General features: G+C 40.6%; 1 pseudogene; it reads left to right on the top strand.

The window, feature by feature from the left end:
* The first annotated feature begins 554 nt into the window (after positions 1–554).
* Positions 555–17,103, top strand: LOC109109233 (annotated as a pseudogene).
* The last annotated feature ends 7,003 nt before the right edge of the window (positions 17,104–24,106 follow it).

Below are 24,106 nucleotides of genomic sequence, written 5' to 3' on the forward strand. Positions count from 1 at the left end.
TATATATATATATATATATATATATATATATATATAATTAATCTTCATGTAGGTAGGAATAATAAAAAGTTGTTGTGCAGGGCAGCAAAGTTAGATCTAGTGTTTTTTTTTTTTTTTTTTTTTTTTTTGCCACATCTGGCTTTTGCATTGTAAACGGCTCCATTGACTATAATGGGGGCGATCTAGTTTTGTTGTGTAGTGACACGCAAAATGTGTGAAATTTTGTGTCTGTCTTTCTGCCAGCCTGTCTATGAGTCAGTCACTCCTTCTGGTTCTCATGTATATTTATAAATGTTTGTCATTCTCTGCTGCTTATTGGCCTGCTGGCCTTTTGGGTATTTCCATACATCTTGTATTAGCACATCTTCATAAATATGCATATAATGACCCGCATATTCGTATCATATAGATATTTTTCATGAATATTCTGCCTAAATGTATGTGCAGCAGTGAGAAGATCACTTTGCCTCCTATGTCTGAGCTCAGCGTGCCCCTATTGTCATTCACAACTGTTTGTGACAGCAGGCAGTTTGGCTGCTTATCTGAATACCATCATGACCGTCTGTGTGACTGAACCTGGGCTGCCCATCAGCCTCCAGAGGCCATTATCCCCTCGTACCCCTGCCCCAGGCACTGAAGGACCTTGGGAAAGGGAGCCGTGCGTGAGCGAGTGTATGCATCTGATGGCCATGATGGATTGGGGCCGAGGTGGGTCATAGGGTTGGGATGTTGTTGCCAAGACAAACAGCTGTGCTTGTGTCTGGGGCAGGTGTTTCATAGTGTCTCAGCATATTGGGAGCACCCAAATCAATACCAGCCTCCATTTATGGCCGAGAGTGTGTGTGTGCTGGACTCTGCCTTTGAATAGAAGGCACTGATTTGTGTTTGGAACATGCTGTACAGCTCTGCCCATTTCTTTGTTGTATTGTGCCTCTTGTTTATCCGTTTGTGTACTGTGTGTGTGTGTGTGTGTGTGTGTGTTTAGGTTCCTTGCTAAAGTGAAAGATCTGGAGGTGATGATGCAGAATTTGATCAACCTTCGAGACAGTGAACTGTGTGGAGGAAGGAGTACAGCTGCTTGACGTGTTTCAGCACCTGTCTGGATGAGAGGTTTTTCTCACACACACTTAGCTTTCAGTTCACACACACTTTATCTCCTCCTTTAAAACCTTGCACACTGTCAGACTGCTACTCCTCTTAGCAAATATAGTGAATACAAATGGCTCCAGCAGAACAGACCACCCACAGACTTCTGATGTCACTTCCTTTTCACTCACAGTTACTCAGGAGGTCAATAGCAGGACTCACATATAAGCCCACTGCTCTCTTACCTATGTCACCTGTCTCTTTACTTATTGTCATTAAGATGTGTTTACTTTTTTTCTCCATCTTCCCTTCATTCTGTCATTCAGCTTTTCAATTTCAAATTTTGGAGAGCTGCTTTGGCTAGACTATTTTACGTGGATTATAGCTAAAAAATTAATATCAATAATGAAAAGCCAAAAATAAAAAGGTACCAATGCCATGAAGGTGAAACAAACTAAAATGTAATATAAAATATAATAATGTTATATAATATATATATAAAAAAGTAAAAATATGAAATAAAATAAATAACTTTTCATAAATAAGTAGTTAACATAATGATCATAACAGTAATTTATGAGTTTGTGGTTTCTGAGAGGGTGCATTCACATAAAGAAGTAAACTATAAGATGCTGTGTATTATAGTAATTGTACCACAATTTACCACATTTCCTGAGCGTTTCTCTTTTATATCTTTCTCAGGCTATCAAGCGGACCTTTGACAGAAAGACGGTGCATTTATACGCTTTGCTCAGTGCTGAGCTGAGTGATATCAATTTGGTGATGTGCAGGTTGTCATCTCTCACTCCTGCTCAGATGCCTCAACATGCAGGACAGGCGCACTGGACCCAAGCACTCCGATCATGGACAGAAAGGCCCATGGAGGTAAGATTAACATTAAAGAGAGGTTAACATTCAAAAAGAAAATAAATAAAAAATAAACTATACAATCAGAATTGTGAATCAAGAACTCATTTTGATTCAGAATTGGTTGCACCTTTTTTTTATTTTTTTTTTTTTTTTTTTTATTAAATACCAGTACACAATGATTTTAATGAAATTCCGACAATGCAAAAATACTCTCAAAGTGTTTTCTGGACTGGTGAAGAAATGTAATTTTAATTGAAAATTTTATGTGCTTTTGTCATAGCTTTAATTTTTATTTTAGTTTTAGTCATTTTGCTTAAGTATAAACTTATTTTTTCACTTAGTTGCCTAGACTGATTAGGCCCCGTGTCCATCAAAGCATTTTTCCTCAAGGCTAGTGTATTTTTTTTTTCATGTTTTTGAAAAACGCCAAGAGCATGCAGAGCCCTGAGCGTCTTTTTATGCTGATCGATGAGCGCTCGGGCATTTTTTTCTCGGCACCGGGAGTTGAAGAATGTTCAACTTTGGGTAAAGCACAGTGCTCATCACTGTCACTTTTCAGTCAGCTGACCAATCACAGTATTTATGTCTTTACCTGATGGAATTACACGGATTACAAGATTATTGTTACAAAAAAATATGGTTTGGAGAAACATTTAATTTGCGATGCATCTGCCATATTCCTTATCATAGCAACCACAGCATCTCAACTGAAAAAATGCTTCACTCTCAAGCACTCACAGCTGGACGTTTTCAGCAGAGCGCCTGGCGTTTTCAGCTGGCTAAAAATGCTTTGGTGGACACGGGGCCTTAGTCCCATTAACTAACAAGTGAGTCTTATGAGCTGGTTCTTTTTAATGAACCATTCAAAAAAACTTCCAAATAAATCTCAAACTCATCATTCTAAGGGTATATTCACACCAGGAAAGTCCGCTAGGTCACTTGCTTTGGTCTGGACCAGATACAATGTTGATTTTTTTTTTGTTTGGTGTGGTTTGCTTTCACATTGCCCTTTTTGCAAGTGAACCAGAAATTGTAAAAAAAAAAAAAAAAAAAAAGAAAAAAAAAAAAGGTCATCCTTTCATTGGACAGAAATTCTCAAGTGTACCAGAGTTCATTTGGAACTGGACCAAGACCACCTCTTTAGCTGGGTCTCGGTGCGGTTGATTGGTCTGCACCTGAGTGCGATTGCTTTATTCACACCTGCCCAAAAGATCCGCACCAAACAACGAACATGAGTTTGATTCAGTCAATCCAAACAAGACAGGTGTGAATACACACTAAAATAACTCAATGACTGACTTTTCTTTGTAATTGACTTGAAATAAACCAAACACTTAATGTTTTGTGAGATCATGCTAGATGCTATAATGTACAGTAGTTAGGTTTAATCATTTATTGCTCCCTCAAAGATACCAAATGAATCATTAATAGAATTGCTGAGGAACCAGAATCATTACATGTAATCAGAATCAACCAGAATAGTCTCCCTTCCATAATAAAGATGTCAAACATTCTAAAATCAAACTGACTTGGGTCCACACCAAAAGCTCTCATGTGAGAAATGCCCACAGTCAAATCAAGCATCACAGGTTCTTGAAAGATGTACCAATTAGATGTGTGTTAGGAGACCACAAGATGACATATAAGTCCAATTCCAGCATGCACCAAGCCATACTCTTTTTTTCCTCACCCTTTGTAGGTGAACTCTATTGGGTTTTGTGGACAACTGAATCAGATTCCAACCCAAAACCTCCATCAGGGTAAATTTGGAAGGTGTCACAGGATAGCTTTACTCCACTGATGAGCTTTTCTCTGTGTTGAGTTCAGAGCCTTGTGTCAGAGGCCAGTGAGGGGCCCCAGCAGAGGCCCTGGAGCTCAGCCAGGATCTAGCCACACAGGCCCTAATGCTATTAAAGCCAGCTGTGCTGCCACATACTCACTGTCTCGTTCTTTTGTCACTTTCCATTTCACTCACCCTTCATCTCTTTCTCTTGTTTTCTCTTTCTTTCCCTTCTCATCTTTCCCTCTTTCTTCAATTTGCTTACAAAGCACATTGCCTTCTCCATTGTGTTTAAATTCATTTCCCGCTTTCTTTAAGAAGGCAATTAAGAGCAGACATAAGCTTTAATTAGACACAGATATGATTATGTTGCATTTCCCCACAATTGATCCCAAAAAGGCCCACAGAGAAACAAAAGGGAGACAGAAACCAGAGCTTAATGATGGTCTGATTAGACATTGTAGAATGTTTACATTGTTACTGCATAGCCTGAGACATTCCTAACATGAGCAAAGTTTAGCCTTCATTTGTTTTTATGTTTACCCTTGGATTGTTTAACTTAGCTGTGCTCTGACGGTTGTTTTGATTGTTTGTGACCTTGCATGTGTGAGTCGGTAAGATTTCAAGACGTTGTTTGTTTGTAAGTGATGAGACGTGTGTTCACAGAAGGCTCTGCATTCTTTCTGAGCTCTTCCCATCTGTTTGTATGCTTTTTGCACATGTGTTGTCTAGGTTCTCCGGTGCACTCATTTCCTGCCAGACGTCAGCACTGGAGAGGAAGTGCATGTGAATTATGCTAAGCTTTGTCAGACTCTGGATGAGAAGGTGAGGAGGATCTTCACAGAATGGAGTCAGAGTCTGAACAGAGAGTGTCTCAGCAGTCTCTACCAGCTGCTCATGATCTGTTGTAAAGGGAAGACAGGCCTGCTGGACAAAATCAACATTAACAAGTACGTGATTACACAAACACACATGCATACAGGCCCTCCAGTACCTCTGTGCTCATTATGATTGTCAGTATAATTAGACATGCCTGTGTCACTGACCAGGGATGTTTTGTCCATGGTTTTATGGCACATGATTCAGTGCACTGCACACTATAAAAAATATATTTGTTTTTATAATTTTTCATCAGAAAAACATTGTCTTTTTTTGATTTCATGGAGAGGACAGTATAGAAACATCATAAAATATGGACTTCTCACTTTTTCTGCGGAGAGAAATTAATAATATTAAAGAATAATATTGACCGCAATGGATTCAATCCTACGCTACACTGAATATTCTGTTAGACTTGTGAATACTGTTAATTATTTTCCTTTAGCGACCCATTCAAACCCTTTCAAATAATCAAGTTATTTGTGGTTGTGCTGATCTGAAATCTTTCATGCTCTGTAGTCATACATGACCATTACATTACAATACATGACCGTTACTGGAAATGATTTATACATGCTGAATATTCTAGTGGGAGCACAAATACATAGACTTGGAATGTATAACTGTGTTTATGTGTTCAGGAGCCTGTTGAAGATGTTTAATGAGATTCATTACTGTGACCGATTGCTCTTCGAGATCCCTCACTACATCACAGAGGTGTATCAGCGCAGAGAGGAACTCCACAACCTGAGAGAGAATGTCCTCCTAGTTGCTGGAGACTACAACAGGTCAGTATGGCTGACAGAGACTGAATCCAGTACAAACTGAGTGTTTACATTCTATCTGCCTCTATACACATCTCCATTCAAGACTTTAGCATATCCAGTCTAGAGAAAAGCACATGAATTAAATGCACACACACACTTCCACTGAACAAAACAATTCACACTTATGTCTCTCATTTTGTAGTGAATAATAACCTCCTCCTCTCTCACATAAGCGCATACAAACACACACACGCGCACTCTTCAGACTGGAGGACTCATTGTAACTCTCAGAGGGACAGAGTGAGTCATCTCTGTCAGTATTGTTACCACATTTAATGCATTCTACACATGCCAGCTGGAAACAAACACTTTAACCCAGCACAAGCTAAACAGGCCACTTACCCCAAATGGCAAAGCACATCCACTAAGACTTGTTAATCCATTTTTACCACCCTCTTGTTCAGTTATGCTTTTAAAATGGCCTTGCTTGTTTTTAAAAAACGCTGTGAAAGAAACTTGTCAACGCCTGTAAGACCTAAAATGGAAAAACAACAACAACAACAACAACAGTGAACTTAACCTTATATGTTTGTGTTCACTCTCAATTAGAATCACTAAGGCTATAAATGCAGATGAGCTGGGTCTCTTTTCTGAGAGAATTCGGTTCTTGGATAGGAAAATCCAGCCAGGCCTGTCAAAACTGCACTGGTCGACAAAAGGAACAGCCAGCGCTTTATCAACGACTGCAGAGTGCACACCAACAAGGTCAGTAGTTTCTGACACACACACAAATACACACAACAGAAAACTGTGGCCAAACAGATGGTAAAGTAAAAAGCTTGTGTTCCTCAGGCAGATGGAAATTTTCTGGATTTGCCCTGATAAGAGCAGTATGATTTTCAATGCTGGTCCAGTGCATTGCCACCAGAAAAACATAGGTGGTGAAGCTGGTCAGCCAGCATAGTCTCAGTCTGTCTGGTAAAGCTGAAGTACAGCTACTGTAGCTAGGCATGAAGCCTGGTATGGACAGCAGCCTGGTTTCTTCAGCAAAGTCCAAAAATTGCAGAGAATTATAGATATCTTCAAGGCATCCTAGAAATGCTGGATTTGCCTGACAAATTAATAATTAGCATTTCTGGTCATTTTGTTTTTTTTCTCTTTGATTGCATAGTCTTGCCCAATGCACTGTTTCAAGTGAACAGTTTTACTATATTGTTTGATATGCATTGTTGCAAAAAAAAATTTTAAATTATAAGTTGCAATATAAAGTTTATTTACATAGAATAGAATATTGCCCTGAACAATGTGCTCCCTTTCTCTGTTGTGCTTCATTTGATTGATATACATGCATACATTTTATGAAGTTAAATGATGACAGCAACATTTAATTGCTCACTTGCTCCTAAGAAAAAATGTGTTGCTAAATGGAAATAATTCTTGCAGTGTATGTAAATGTGTTTCCCCTCCAAAGAAATGCATTTTTCACTACATTATGTGAAACCACTAAGACCCAACCAGTTTTTTTTTTGTTTTATGTTTATTATTATTTCCTTTATCAAATATAAATTTTACTGAATAGCTATTGCAGCCCTTTTCTAGTATGTAAAGTTTCACCCAAAGTCTCACATATTTTAATCCAGTTTTTAGTCGTACACAGATTTTTATGATGTAGCGTATCAGACCCGAACCAGACAAATTAAAGATTCGATCGGGAGCATGGTTGAACATGAGCCAAATTCCACAGAAATGCAATTCAACAGGATGTTGTAAATCAACTCCTAGCACCACAGTCTGAAGCAAGATAACCAACCAACTCTTCTACAGAACAGCTTTCAACATTAACACCATTAGAACAATTATTGACAATTTCAATTCGGAGAAGAGATTGTCAAATTTGGGCAAGTAATTCAGATTGATGGTCAAAGAGATGCACAGCCTGACTATCACATGTAAACCCATAATGGTAATCATGATCACATAGATTGACTTCCCCCCACCTACAAGACAAGAATTCCTTTAAGGGGACCTTTTAACCTCTGGTCTCCACAGAACGTCCTTATGTCAGAGAATGGCACAAAAACTGTCTTTTACAGATGTAGATGCACCAAAATTAACTCAAAAAAAGACTTATAAAGGAATATCAGTCCATTGCTTAACTCCATATCATATATGAAACCCACACATTTGACTATCATGTTTCTAATCACTTATTGTGTATGTCTTTTTAATAACTATTGAATAGCTTAAGGAATCTGCATCATTCGAATCTGCATCATTTCGAATTCTTGCTTGAAATGTTTCTGACCATCAGTTATTTGTCAAATGTATCATATTCTTATCATAGGAATCATGTCCAAAATTATACCCTGCAAGAGCTGGAAAATTCAGGCCACGTGATTGATAAGATAACATATGATTTATGAATGGGTAGGACAAACATCGCAACACCCCGAGCAAAGACAATATCTAATTGGTCAAGACAACATTTGAGGCGTGGCCGAAAGGCCAGTTTAAATACTCAGGACACCATCAAATTTTGCTTTTAGGTTTTGCTTTTAGTTTTTGCTTTTTGCTTTTTTCTGAGTTAAGTTTTGTAACGCCGTGTCTCCGAATCTGACCTCGAGTGCCCGTTCAACTTCAACCAGCCCACAACTCCGCATCGTCAGACGACGCCCAACCACGGGCTTCCCAAGACGTCACTTCAACAACTACTGAACTTCCAGCCAATCAGCAACCTCGGGAAAACCCCTTTTCAAAGACAACAAAGGGAACCCCCTTTACACAGGCATCACAAGTAAGGTACCTCCAGACTAAGCTGAATTGGTGTATCTAATATAATTTTAACCTTATTGAGGAACTCAGTGCAAGGGTTACTTAAGTGATTGATGGTTGTTCATGTCTATGCAATTTCATGTATTGCTGTAAACTTGGGATTTCACATTTTCATTCTATTAAACTCATTCTTTGCTAACTTTCTATCTTCCTACAACTTGTGTAAATGTGTGAGTGCATGTGCTTATGTGTTAGATTAGTTTATATGTCTTAGATTTGTCTAATAAAGCCTTATTCATATTGAAAAGAGAAGTATCTTGTGTTTTGTGCTTACAAGTTAATGTATTAAACTGCCGATCTTGTTACTGTGCTAATTAATAGTGTTTTCACTATATTTTGGATATTAATATCCATTGCAGAGTTGATGTTATAGGGCTTGTTCAATGAATCACTGGATGTCTCAGTGATCAGCCGTAAAACAGTGATTCGTTTCAAATTTCCTTTTTAAATCTTAAATGATTCCCTTTGAGCTAAATTGACTAGTTTCCCTTACAATGATACCATAGGGCTCTGGTGAGTGGGGGTTAAGATGTGGTCTGAGATTTGAGCTCTGTAGCAGACAGAAAATGCTGCACTAGAATTAGTGGTCAGATAACTGGCAGATGGTGTTTTTATTAAACAAGACCTAGAAAGCCAAATATAAGCTTTCTGTTTAATAGTTATAAAGGAGACATCTACAGTGAATGAAAGATGTTCATAACTTTCACACCGAGAGCAGACAAGAACATGCTTGAAATTCAGCTGTAGTTAGTTTAAGGGGTTGGGAGTTAGACCAACAGTTTAAGGTTTGGACTGTGAGAAGAAGGGCTGTATTTAATGAGTAAATTAAATCTTTAACTGGTACTTTATTAGGAAGACTTCCAATAGAAAATATGAAGAATGAAATCAGCTATATAAATTCCATTTTTATAGGGATAACACTAATATATACTACCTTTCAATATTTGGGGTCTGTAAGATTCTCTTTTTATTGTTTTTGAAAAAACACCCTTATACTGTCACCAAGGCTGCATTTAATTATCAATGGTAAAAACAGTTCTGGAAACCATGATACTTTTTTTTCAGGATTCTTTGATGAATGGAAAGTTTTAAAGTATTTATTTGAAATAGTCTTTACTGTCACTTTTGATCAGTTAAATGCATCTTTGCTGAATAAAAAGTATTCATTTCTTATCTTTTCTTTATTTTTAACTGGTAATGTATTTTTCAATAACATCTAGAAAAGAAGAAAAAAAGGTTAATTTTGTACCCTAGCCACAGCTTTCAGGAACACAAGGCATTGCTCATGTTTTGTACCGTTACAGCTGTGTCCTTTTTGGGGGCCTATATTGCTTTTGTAGTGCAAGAATAAGGCAGCAGGCTTTCCTGCAAATGGAAGTGCGACTCAGTGGAGAGCAATTGTGAAATCTATTCACTTCCTCTGCTGGCTGTCCATCACTCCTTCATTGTACAAGGCAATATGATATTAAAGCACTGGCAGTGCCCTTTAGCCATGTGGTAAAGACACACACACATATACACAAAGGCATGCAAGCAGCAGCACGAATGCCCCATCTACTTTAATAAAGGTAGCACGGGCATCTTTCAGTATAAACAGCCCCAACATTCACAATAAAAGACAGCCAGCCTCGTTCGTGCCGCCACTGTGCAGAGTTCTCACTCAGTTGCTGGAGAGAGCTGGGGGCGAGAGATCAGGTTCACGTCAGAGTCAATGTCAGACATCCTTCGAGTCCAAAACAGAGCTGGCAACAGCTTCAGTGGTAATGGAGAAGTGTGGAGAACACGAAACATCTGAGCTTACACACACCCACACACACTTAGAAATGAAAGTATACATTCTACACACCCGTGCACGTAAAGTAATCTTTCCCTTTGAGGCTTATTTCATGTGACATATTTCATGTATGAAAAAGTCATGAGACGAGCTGGATTTAGAGCTGGAAGGAAGAGTGAGATTATGCGGCATGTAAGATGCTTCTGAGAACCTCTATGCACAATCTCAGAAACGTCTCAGCAACCCTGCTCTCCACATATTGAATAGGGAGCTGTTGGGTGAGAAAGCTTAATGCTTTGTGGATAAGAACTGCCTCTTTTAATTTTAAGCACAGGGATAGGTTGAAATCAGATGCTCTATTTCTGTAGAAGAGTGAGAGAGGGAGACGTGAGCTGGAAAATCCTGCTGGAAAACCCCTGCTGCTCTGTTTGAATGTGTTTTCCATCCTTTCTTACACCACATTCCTCTCTCATCCATTCGTTTGTTTTTTCTTTTTTTCAACCACATTCTGTCTTTTTTTTAAAGTGCAATTAGTTTTCCTCATTAATTTGGTCATTAGTTGCTCCTCACTACAGGTAAAAAAAAAAATCCTGAGCTCCCATATGTAAACGCTGAAGTTTTGTTTCACCATAGCTTAGAGGCTTTGGAACAGTGAAAGACCAGTAAAGTAGCTCATTTTAAATAATGGTGCAACGATGTCAGGAGAAGGTTATGCAGATAGCAAGAACAATGAATTGCCTGACAATTTTGTCTACACATTAGGATTGTTGTTAATGCCCCTATAATGCCATTTTTAAGGTTCCTAATATTGTTTTGGGAGTCTCCTAAATGGGTTTACATGCATCCAATGTCAAAAAAAGGCTTTCGTTTTCTCAAAATATGCATTTAATATCACCTCATCTTCCAATGATTCTTAAACAGAACGTTCAAAGCAGCTTAAGTTCCCCTTCAGGAACTCGAACTGTGTCAAAACGCTTTGGGAACAAACGGCGAGACCACATCGTGAAGCATGTATGAAATCAGTCCAATAGAAAAGCGAGACATCACAAGCGGGTGGGACATGAGCAACCAGGAAGTATGAAAGTGCATCCGGCAAACGCACATGTTAGCTTATGCTCTTCAGCGAGCACATCTGTTTATGTATGCATCTTCTGTTTGGGAGTGGAGTGTTCATGGTCAACTCTCAAGGGGGCTGACTGTCATGATTGTGAGCTTCTCCCGCTCTGTGTGCTCTGCTCCCGCCTGGCTGTTTTTCGATGAAAGCGGCCAGGTTTGCGATCCTGCTGGGTCCGGCCCCGCTGTTGCCGAGGCACAGCCGCAGCTCTTATCATGGGCATCGCAAGTGGATTTAGAGGAGGGATCCGAGATGGGCTCGTCCTCATTTAGGTCTATGGCTCCCTCTCAGGGATCGGAGTTTCAGGGATCGCCTCGCAGTTTCTTCCCCCCAGAGAGAGAGCCAAATGCTATAGAGGTTTCAGGAGGTGAAGAAGCAGGCACTCCAGCACTACCTCCCTCGCCGTTCCCAGGTCTTTGGGACTACTGAGCAGGAGTAGTCCCAGCCGTCCAGCTCCTCTTATCATCAGACCCAGAAACAGCAGAGAAAAAGCAGAAAGAGCAAGGGCCGGGTCCTCTAAACGGGGTCCTCTAAACAGTAAGTGGATCTGTGGACCGTTATTCTATCAAAGAGGACTTCGGCCAAGCAGTCCTGACAATTACATTGTCAGGACCCCGAGGGCAGCCCACCCTGGGGAGGAGGGTTAGAGGTACTCTGAGGGCAGCCCACCATCCTCCTCAGTGGCCTCAGGGAGCTTCATTGATACCCCTGCCACCCCAGGTGCTCAATGAGCCCTGACGAGTGAATTTCCCAGCTGCCGCCCAGTGATGGTACGGCAAGGGAAAGCTCATCCCCACATGTGAGGGTGCTAGAGCAGTCAGTTTGGTCGTGCCCTGCCGGTCATCCTCTAGCAACACAAGAGGCCAGTCTCGAGAGACTGGTTCCCTTAGTAGACCTTTTGGCAGCGTGGAAACTTCTGCAAAATGTCTCACAATGGGTCCTGCACACTGTAGAGAGTGGTTACAGAATTCACTTGGGTTCTCGTCCAACTCGCTTCAACTGGGTCATTCTTACATTAGTAGGCCCCAAGCAGGCTCTGGTATTGGAACAGGAAGTAGACACTCTCTTGAGCAAGGAGGCCATAGAATGTGTTCCTTATCTCGAGAATGAGTTGGTGTTCTACAGCCGTTGCATCATTGTTCTGAAGGAGGATGGAGGCTTGCATCAGATCATAGGTCTGCATCTTTTGAACCGTGCTATCAAATGGTTTCAGTTCAAGATCCTAACTATCAAACAGATCTCAACTCAGTCTCAGAACAGTCTCAAATCAGGTCCGAGGACTGGTTTGTTACGATAGATCTCAAGGATGCTTACTTCCATGTATCCATCCTTCCTCAACAAAGAAGGGTTCCTGAGGTTTGCTTTCGGGGCGAAGCATACTAGTATTGGGTTCTTCCGTTTGGCCTGTCACTCTCACCCTGCACTTTCACCAAGTGTGTGGATGCTGCCCTGGCTCCGTTGCGAATCCAGGGCATCCACATACTGAATTACATAGATTGTTTGATATTAGCTCAGTCAGAGCAGATGGCAGCTCGTCATCAAGATATTGTCCTCACCTATATGAAAGAGCTGGGGTTACGGCTCAACGCCAAGAAAAGTTTGCTTTCTCCACTACAGAGGACCACTTATCTGGGCATGGTGTGGGATTCGACAATGATGCAGGCTCTGTTGTCTCCTGCTCGTATCGAAGTGATTTTCACAGTCATGAGGGGAGTGAGAGAAAGCCAGACACTCACTGTCAAACAGTTTCAGAGACTGTTGGGTCTGATGGCAGCTGTGTCCAATGTTGTACCTTTTGGCCTGCTGTACATGATACCATTGCAGTGGTGGCTCAGGACCAAGGGGTTTTCCCCGAGGGGGAACCTTCTTTGCACAACGAAAGGTCACGTGGTGATGCTGACGTGCCTTAGACATGTGGAAGAAACCTTGGTTCTTGTCTCAAGGCCCGAGGTTGGGGGCTCCTTGTCGTCACTTAATGCTAACGACGGACGCCTCCCTCATGGGCTGGGGAGCGGTCATGAATGGCTCTGCCCAAGGTCGCTGGGAAGGCTATCATCTCTAGTGGCACATAAACTGCCTGGAGATGCTGGCCGTGTTTCAAGCTCTCAAACACTTCCTTCTAGATCTAAGGAGACATCATGTGCTTGTCCGCACAGACAACACATCAGTGGTCTCTTACATTAACCGGCAGGGGGGTCTGTGCTTGGATTTATCAGATTATGTCCTCTTTACAGGCTGGCGCACCAGATCCTCATGTGGGCTCAGGGAAAGCTACTCTCAATCAGAGCAGTCTACATCCCTGGCCACCTCAATCAGGGAGCAGACATCCTGTCGAGACAGGGGCTGAGGCCTTAGGCTCCGTCTGTACTCTTTCCCCCAATCGCTCTGCTCCCGGGAGTTCTGTAGAGAGTACTCCGGGACAGGGTCCATCTTCTTTTAGTAGCCCCGTTCTGGCTGGCCTGAGTATGGTTCTTGGACCTTGTATCCCTCCTCGACGGCTCTCTGCTGGAGATTCCGATCAGGAGGTATCTCCTCTCTCAGGTGGGGGGCATCATCCTTCACCCCAGCTGAAGTTATGGAAACTGTGGGTGTGGCCCCTGAGGGGCACAGCTCCTAGCATCCGGTCTCTCAACTGAGGTTGTTGAGTCCAGAGTCCAGTCCAGAGCTCCCTCCCCGAGAAAACTGTATGCCTCGAAGTGGAAACTTTTCACTTCTTGGTGCAGACAGCGATTGCACAACCCAGTCAACTGCCCAGTTGGTACAGTTCTGGAGTTTCTGCAGGAGCACTTCTCCACAGGGTTATCATCCTCCACTCTGAAGGTATACGTGGTGGCCATAGGTGCTTACGACGCCCTTCTAGATGGTCAGTCATTGGGAAGACAACCATTAGTTACACATTTCCTCCATGGCACTCAGAGGTTAAGGCCAGTACAGCACATCAAGGTGCCCTCATGGGACCTACCGGTGGTTCTGGAGGCTTTTTTACAATGCTCCTTTTGAACCAATTGAAGATATATCTGACAAGCTCCTCACGCTGAAGACGATCTTCTTACTCATTATATCCTCACTGAAGAGGATAGGGGATCTTCAGGCACTCACTGTATCATGCCTGCAATTAGTCTCGGGCATGGTTAGGGCATTCCTTTACCCGAGACCCGGGTATGTCCCTAAGGTGCCCACTTCTTTGCCGGGTCCTATAGTGCTACAAGCCTGCTGTCTTCCTCCCTTTCAGGAAGCAGGCCAGGAAAGACTCAATCTGCTTTGTCCAGTGAGAGCACTGGATGCTTACATTCACAGAGCTGCCCAGTGGTGTGAGGCAGATCAGTTATTCATGTGCTTTGGTCCACCTAAGAAAGAGGCTCATGCGACCAAGCAAATTATGAGTAGGTCGGTGGTTGAGACTAGGGATGTGCGCAACGACTAATTTGACTATCATTTAAACGGAAGGTTTGTATCCGACTAGTTGACTAGTCTAAAAGCAAGAAACCCCCAAAAGATGGGGGATTATCATAATTTAATTTTAGGCGGTCGTTAAAAAGAAAAAAGCACATACTCAACCTCAGCCAATACTTTTTTATTAAAATCAGTTGGGGAAATGCAGAACAATGAAAAATCAATCAATAGCCTGACAGAATTCTTCATCTTCATATAGCCTTGGCCAACATGTTAAAACACAACTCAAAATCAATAGGAAATTTTATCAAGGAATAGCATTAAAACGACTTTTAAAAACATACTTCATCATGTAGGCTATGTCATCTAAAAACAAAAAGAAAGACAGGACCTGAGGCGATTAAGAATTCTTGCACTTGAAAAAACACGCTCTGCAGGAACTGAAGTTGCAGTAGAGGGTGAAACGTGAATGGATTTTCAAATCTCTCCCTTCCCACTCCAGCAAAAAAAAACCCGTCCTGTTCCAATTCCATGAAAAAACTGGGGGGAAATCCCGCCCAGATCCCGGAAGAATGACTCCCGTTCCCTCCCACTCCCCTGTTGTATTTATTTCTTTTTTTGCCGGAATCTGTCAGTTACAGTAAAGAAAATAAAAATACAGTACAGGTCACAGCATGCCAACTTTTGTTGAATAAAAATCCAAAATGTAGTTTTTTGTTATTTTATTGAACTGAAAGCCATCTTAAACAGTGCACATTGTGCATTGCACACACATTAAATTTCATGTAAATCATCCATGCTAACACACACTCTTTCTATTTTTGAAAGTAGACATTTCACTCTCTATAGATTTATTTTTCATACAGGAGTTTCGAAATTTCTCGCGTGTTGCTGTTCAGTTTCCACACACACTTAAATAGCGCACATTTCTGTAGGTTAACATTAGATTGAGTGAGTTGAGATTTATAAAAGCTGACTTGTTAGGTGATGTTTTCTCATTAAAATCATACAATTTCCTATTAATTCAATAGAACGTTTACGCACACTAGGAATTACCAATATGGTGGCATGGCAGCTTCACTTTCATGACGTCATGAGCAATCCAGTTCCATATTATAGATCAGTGGTTTTGAGCCATCTTTCAAGAGCAAGCGTTTTGTGAATCCCGTGTTGAACTTGAGATTAGAGAATCAGTCATCAGTAAAATGACGGTAACAAAAACAAAAAGATTCATTTTGTACCCACCCCTGTGTACAAAAATGGTATAAGGACATGATCAGATCTTACAGTTTACAAAGCGTGTATTGGGATTAAAGAAAGAAAAAAGTGTGCATTGGGATTAAAGGGGTCATATGATGTGATTAAAATTTTTTCTTTCTCTTTGGAGTGTTACAAACTCTTGGTGCATAAAGAAGATCTGTAAAGTTGCAAAGACTAAAGTCTCAAATCCAAAGAGATATTCTTTATAAAAGTTAAGATTTGTCCACCCCCACCTAAAATACCTCATTTAAATACGCCCCCACATGTCTACGTCACGGTGTGGGAAGATTTGCATAACACCACCCAAATGTTCACGCAAAGAAAGAAGGCGTAACTTTTATTCTCGCTGTAGTATTGTTGTTGTCGCCATGTTGTGGAGACAATGTGTTTCGTTGTGAAAGTGAAACTACTTTGTTTGGCCTTCCAAAAGGGGACAATATCCGCTGCGTCATGTCTAGAGCTGATCCATGCTGGTCGCTGAGGAAATACATGAACTTCGCCCTGTGGATCGCAGGGACGGCTTTCACCGTGGACGAAGCGGAGACCAGCCAGGGGTCGTCACATGTGTCCTTCGTCAAATCCGCCGGCCACGCCGTTCTCTAACCCGTCGGCCGCAGCTCACTCAAGCCCGCAGTGTGTGATGCACTTTATGGAGTACTGTTTCCTGAACCTGCAGACTAGCCTACAATGGGTCTGTGATTAAAGGCTGTTCTATAAAGTGAGGCAGTTCCAACTTTGCAAGGACAGTCAGACGCTTCTGAATCACACTCTGTAAGTACATGTTTTATATTTAAAGAATTTGCCACTGATGATTAAAACTTGAGTTTTAATCAGTGTAATGTAGCGCTTGTTGTTTGTCGTTTCTTGGATCACAAATGCAGAAATGGTTTTATGTTTATGCGGTGCGATACGCACAGGCGGGACATAGAGGAGCAACAATATTGTACATTATGTGGAAAATAATGTGTTTTTTTAAACTTAAACTGCATAAACACATTGAATTACACCAAATACACAACATAATGTTCCTTTTAGCAATGTCATATGACCCCTTTAACATTTGCACTCTCTCTTTGTTTTTCTGCTTTCTCTTTTTTTTGATTTTGATCTTTCATCTCTCCTACAGATGCAGTTAATGGTGGATGAATATAAGGCAGCTAACCTAGCCACATTTAAGCTCTGTGAGCAGATCAGTGAGCTCCTTTTGGTGTTTGTGGATGGCAAGATGGTCTATAGAGACCAGGAGGATCAGCAGAGTCATCAGCATAGCCAGCTTCTCAGACTGCAGAGCTTACCAGGACATCATCAAAATCATGGCCAAAGTCTACGGGACCTTCCACCTAGATGACCGAGAGGTTGGACTGTCTGTATGTTGTGTCTTAGAATCTTTTCAAATAAAGAAATAAGCTTTTTGAGATTGTGATACAGTGATGTTACCTTGCTTAAAGAGTGTTGTTGGTGTTAAATCAGCATAATGCACAACCTTAAGTGGCTTGAGGTTTTTATGGTGAGGACTTCCCATTGACTTCAATATTTGTGTATGTTCTTATGTGCAACAGCACTGAGTGTCATACATGGAGAAGATGGACCGAATGGTTGAGGAGGCGTTTCGTGTGAATATAACGTGCTCACTGCAAGAGCTTTTATTCAGAGTACAGGTGGTACTGACACAGCAGACTCATCGATCTCGTGCTCAGATACACACAGACAAACACACAGAAACTCTCTGTTTGTCAAATCTAGTAATACAGTGGCCATTGATAACACTGTTTATGTGACGAAGTGACCCTTACTGCACATTTAGACACCAAAACCTTACCCTCTGCGATTTCGAGGCAAAAAGTAAAAATAAAAAAACTGTGCGAATCATTGTGTTGGTCATGGAGAGCTGCTGGCCATGTGTTTTACATACAGAATAAAGACACTATCATACATCAAGCAGAGGGCATTCAGAACACCACAACCTCTATAAATCACAGCTGTGGCAGCACTGCTGCGTTATTCAGCACTCTACTCTACTGCTCAGCTCTACAGAGGTATATTTGGACTGAGGCCTATGGGTAATGTCCCATGATGCTTAGTCAGCAAAACACAGTGAGAAAGAAAAAGTAGAAACGTTAGTTTGGCTTAATTGAGTGTTTTTTAAGGACAGTGGTTGCATTAGTCTGTGGAGACCAATGCCAGATGGAAGGGAAATGCATTAATGCTAGCTTAGGACACACCATTAAAGGCCCTTTCACACTGAATGCAAAATGAATTAGCAAAAAAATCATTGATGAATGGTCTGTTCACACCAAGCGAAACGAACATTCGTCAGGCTGATTGACAAACAAATTCACGCTGGTACAATAGTTGTTGCGACACACCTTTTCCATCTTTCACAGAGGAGACAATTATAAACGGTCACAGAAACCACAAGACACTGGACAGGCTAGCAAGATCAAGATTCTGTCATATTTCAGCAATAAAAATAAAAATTGGTTCTAAGACTCATAACTCCATATTTGAAAACTATGTAACATTTACATACCTCTGTGATGAAACATAAGAACAGACAAAAATGTTGAGCTATCAACATGAAAAGTGATCCAGTACTCATTAACATATAAATTAATTATTTGCATTTTTGTGTGTTTTTTTTCCTTAAAGGGGTCATATGAGGCTTTTTTAAAGATCATTATTTTGTGTATTTGGAGTAACAGAATATACTGACAAGCTTTACTGTTCAAAAAACACATTATTTTTCAAATACTGTACATTATTGTAGGTTCTCTATGCCCCGCCTCTCTCAAACGCATCGATTTCTACAAAGTCCCTCCTTCTGACAAGCGCAGTCTGCTCAGTCTGCCAACTGACCCAGTGCATTGTGATTGGCTGAACACTGCAAGCACTGGTTGGAAATGTAATGCCCCTTTCCATGATCGCGAGCTTCATATTTCAAAATAAATGTAAAGACAGTTAATAATGTCCTTAGTTTTACCATCAGTTCAAGCCCAAAAGGGGAACAGAGTCCGTGACAGACATAGAGATGAAGCTCATATGTGTTTGCACTACACAAGCCATGGACGGTTAAGACAGCTGACTCCACTGTGTGACCATGTCTCTCTCTCTCTCTCTCTCTCTCTCTCACACACACACACACACACACGCGCGCAAAACTCTGCAGCAAAACGCGCGCAAAACTCTGCATTTGAACAGTCAACAGCAAATACTTAAACTAATAACAAAACATACTTACAGTAGCTGGTTCAGAAGCGCCAGATTGTCGTAGCAAAATCTGAATACCTCCTTTCCTCGGTCGTCCATAAAATGCGTTGCTGTTCTGTTGTAAGTAATCTTAAAGGTTCCTAAATGCATCTACTATCGGAAGGCCAAATAAAGTTATTTTGCTTTCACCTAGATACACAGAGCATCTCCCTGACATGGCTGCTTTAACACTAACTGCAGTTACTGAAACCACGCCTTCTTTTTTTGCGTGAACATTTGGGCGGCATTAAGCAAATATTTCCACATAGTGATGTAGAAATGTGGGGGCGTGTTTGAATGAGCCATTTTAGGGGGGCGTGGCCAAGTCTTAACTTTTATAAAGAATATCTCTTTGGATTTGAGACTTTAGTTTTTGCAACTTTACAGATCTTCTTCATGCACCAAGAGCTTGTAACACTCCAAAGAGAAAGGAAAGATTGAAAACGCACCATATGACCCCTTTAAAGCTGTGTGTTAATGTGTTCACTACAATAAAACAATCAAATACACTAAAAGTTTGAGGGATGTTTATTTAGTTAAAAATACAGTAAAAACAGTAAATATTTAGAAATTTTAAATTTAAAAATGTAATTATTTCCTGTGATGGTTTAGCTGAATTTTTAGCAGCCATTACTCCAGTTTTCACTCTTACGTGATCCTTCAGAAATGATCTTCTTATGCTTATATGCTGGCTTGGTGCTGAAGAAACGTTTTTCAGAGATCTTTGAATATGTATATTCTTTAAAATAATAATAATAAAAAAAACTATTTCTTTTCAACATAGAAATCATTTGTAAAATTACAAATGTCTTTACTGTCACTTTTGATCAATTTGCTTAATTGCTGAATTAAAGTATTAACAAAACACACTGACCCCAAACTTTTGAACGGTAGTGTAAGTAAATAAATAAAAAAAATAAATCCATGTAATTGCTGTAATCATTTGGCAATTTTAGTTTTTATTTAATGAATATAATGATTCTGTCCTTGAAAATCTTTTTCCACTGTGTTTGTTTGTCCAGGTGGATTTCTCTCCTTCTCTCCAGAAATTGGCCCACATAGTGAACACCATTAACTCTCAGCTCATCAAGACCATCTCAGGGTTCAAGCATTTGCCAGACCTGCTGACCCACCAGCACTAGCAGCGAAAACCTCGGTATACACCCTCTCTCCATCTCATTCACCACATATCCCCTACATTTGCCATTTATGCAATCTTTATATCACTGTTTACTCACCTTCATGTCATCCCAAACCCATATAACTCTCTTCTGTGGGACACAAAAGGAGAAATTATGAAGAATTGTATGGATTCACTCTCTTTATACAAAATCCTCCTTTTGTGTTCCACTGAAAAAAGGAAGTGAATGACACATGGTTGACTAAATGATGACAGAATGTTTATTTTTGGGTAAAATATCCATTCACATCATCATTTGTGTAAGTCATCAGCGGCTGTTTGACATCAACAACACTTTCTGTGTTCTTTTCACTTCCTTCCTCTTTTTCTGTTTCAGAACAAGATGACGAGATCTGTAAAATCCAGGGAGCCATAGCTGTATGGTGACTAATCTTACCTGCAGACCTACCTGAAGACCTGGGAAAAACACAGAGAGATCTGGGAAATAGAAAAAGACGGCTTTATACAGCACTACCAGCGGCTCAACCCTACAGTAACATCCTTTGACGCTGATTTAGCCAGGTCTGTAGCTTTCCTTCATTCTCTTTTAGTAGCAAAATTAGTTTTTAAGGTTGTAAAAGCAGGGTCTAAATGGTCTAAAAAGTACTGTATATACTAGTAACATTTGTGAACTTATGAATTATTTGCAGTGCTAGTAATAAAATAAAAGTTTCTTTAGTGAACAAATGCACTAAAGGATTCAACATGTTTTTCTCACCATCAAACATGCATCTCTTTTCATTTAAAATGCATGAGTAGTGATAGTACACTAGAGGGGTATGTTTGAGGTCACGTGAGAACGATGTGATGGCCTTTCTTTCAGACTATTGATGTGTCTGTAGCACAGAGGTGCCAGTCGTGAGGGCAGGGTCAACAACTCTTCCCTATAGATTTGATCTGCACTCGCCAAATCATTATCATGTCAACAATGGATGCTTGAGTGTGGATCAGAAAGTGGGTGTGTGCAGTGAAACACAGACTTTGTGTGTGTGATTGTGCATTAATGACCTTCTGTATGCTGGAAGGACACTTGTGTACTGCCTGCTGCCCCCATTAATGTCTAAAGTTTTTTTTTTTCCTACATCAAATAATGTATGCACAGACACATTTTATTTGAAATGACTATGGTTAATATAACTTCTTGCTTTATTTCTTCACACTCACTCTCAGAAACAAATGATGCTGAACACTTCTGTTATTTTCTTGAAAAACTAATTTCATTTACAGTATGTTGTAGTACTGAGATGACAAATTAAATTGCTATTAATAGAGCAGCAATTATGAGTGAGCAAAAAAAAAAATAATTTTCAGATCAATTTAAACAAAAGTCATTTAGTGGCAATTAATAATAATTAAAATCATTGTCTTTTAAAATGTACCAACAATAGCCTTAATGAGAATACATAGTGTAGAAAATAACAGATTACAATTACAACATTCTCAGGAAGAAAAAATGAAAAGACAAGCATCCAAGTGTCCATCTTTGAACTCTGCTTCGTTATGCCTGGAGCATTTCATTACACCAAATACACAAAATCATTTTCTTTTAGCAGCATCATATGATCCCTTTAAAAACTTTAGTAATAATAATAATAATATAATTGATTAATATATAATATATGAATATTTAATGATGTTTTTATTTTATAGGTTTGTTATGCTCAAAAACATAATTTTTTATTTATTTTTTATTTATGCTCTCTCTCTCTCTCTCTCTCTCTCTCTTTGTGCAGATACACAGACGTGACGAATAACGTCCAGAAGGAGGAGACGGTTTGTGCTGCTGGACTGTTCTCCACTCAAATTCTCTCTGCTGCAACATTGTAATGAGTGGCAGAGCAAATTCACGCAGCTGCTCAGCCTTATGCCCAGTGCCAAACTAAAGGAACTGCACAGCTTCCTCCAGAAAAACGCTCTCAGGTGTGTGTGAAAGCTCTCTTCTAAAATTCTGCCTCGCTGTCTGCTCTCTGTATAAGCAGCTGGGATCCTAACTGAAATGAAACCCCATAAGTGACCGATTTGAAACGCTCTTCATGGGCAGCGACCCTTTTAATGGTCACTCATGTATGCCACAGCAATTAACACCTCTCACGTGAAGAGCACAAGAGACTTGACAAACCTCTGTTGGTTCCAAAAGAGTCTGGCATTAGCATGCTGCTAAGCTAATGGCCTTACACTCTAAAAAATAGTTCCATTGACTAGGAAGAGAATATCGTGGAGATTCGGGAATTGGCTCTTTTGACTTGTGCCAGTGTTACACTATTACTATTATAGTTTTTAAGATCCTATTATAGTTTTTAAATAATGTTTTGAATAAGCAGTACTTTTTATTTCTGTTTTCAATTTAAGTGTATTTAAAATGTTAGTAATTTTGTTGTGTATTGTCATGACCCTGGCTTGAGCCACTTAGCAACCACCCAGAACACCCTAGCAACACCCCTGACAATGTATCATGCTAAAAACCACTCAGAATTTCTTATCAACTCCATAGCAACATAAACTAAAAAGTTACCTTGGTAGGCAGCTTAATAAGTTTTGATACAGAGCATCTATATGTGGCTAGTTCTGAGTTATTGTGCATAATTCACTTAATTCAATAGGCATTAAATATTTACCGTTCGCATAGAGTCATTGGCTGTGTATGTGTTTTCAGGGTATCTCAGACTCCTCAGACTGCCGGAATTGGAAGAAAGTCTAAAACTTCTGGAAACTCTGCAGGCAGATCTGAGTAAGATAGAATCAGATTCAGCCCATCCATGAGCTGTTTGCCATCCTTGAGAAATAGGAGGTTGCCGTCGACCCCGCTGTGAGTGTCGCGCCCCACACACACACACACACACACACTCCCTCAGGTTTTCCAGTCAAATTGTCTTCTAAATACATTTTCATCTCTTGCCTCTATTCCATATTTGACTGTTGTTTTATTTGACTCAGCGCTCTTAGATTTTCTTTATCTCTCGCTTTTTCTTTCCGTCTCTGTAGGTGTTGGAGTTGCTGGAGGCTCTGAATTCAGAGTGGGTGTGGTTCCAGCAGGTTGTGATTGACAGTGAAATCATGTTGAAGAAACACAAAGATATGAAGAAGAGTGGGTTGATCCTCTCCTCTGAGGAGTTTAAGAAGAAGACACATTCTGCTCTACAGAGCATCAGTAGCAATGGTGAACACATAGCATACACATCAACGTGAGAGATTTGAATGTTATAGAATGGGAAAACACACACACACACATAAACACACAAACACACACGGTCAGTAGGAAGACTGCCAGTGCTGTCTCAGACCCTACTGTGAGCTTCACATCCCAGCATGCCTCTTTTTCTGTAGGTCAGTTCGCTACATGGACGGCACCGCAGGCCTTTGCTTTCTGGGACCGTGGGTGTTCAGCATGGTGGGGAGTGCTGGGTAGAGCCATCAACCTCCCACATGCCCCATGGCACATCACAACCAATTAGCCTTGAGATAATGTTTCAGAACGCCATGGAGCCTCACCTACAGCAGAAGTGACCGTCACGCTGACATCCTGCCCTTGACTGCACTCTCAGCCTGTCTGCAGCCCTGTTTCTTTCTTTCTCACTCTCTCATTGTCCCATAATGCTGCTCCACCTCCTGCTGGTGTCTCTGCACTGTCTATTCTTTGCTCTATTAAAAACGGGATTGAAAATTTGCCACCTCTCTTCACGAACAAAGTCACGTTGTGTCGAACTGTATCAAAGCGGACAGAGTTTTTGTCCTACTTTTCCTTTCCTCCTCTTTCATTCTTCTCTTTTTCTTGCACTTCTTTGCTCACTCGCTCCCCATCTCATTTGCATTGTGTTTGCGTTACCTTGTGATCGTTGATAGCTCTGTGAAGTCTGTTGTTTTTCAGTTTGATCTCCTGCCATTCTTTCTCTGCGTCTTTTTCTCCTATGTTCTTCTCATCCTAGTA

The sequence above is a fragment of the Cyprinus carpio genome, chromosome A7 (assembly GCF_018340385.1).
Source record: "Cyprinus carpio isolate SPL01 chromosome A7, ASM1834038v1, whole genome shotgun sequence".
NCBI lineage: Eukaryota > Metazoa > Chordata > Actinopteri > Cypriniformes > Cyprinidae > Cyprinus > Cyprinus carpio.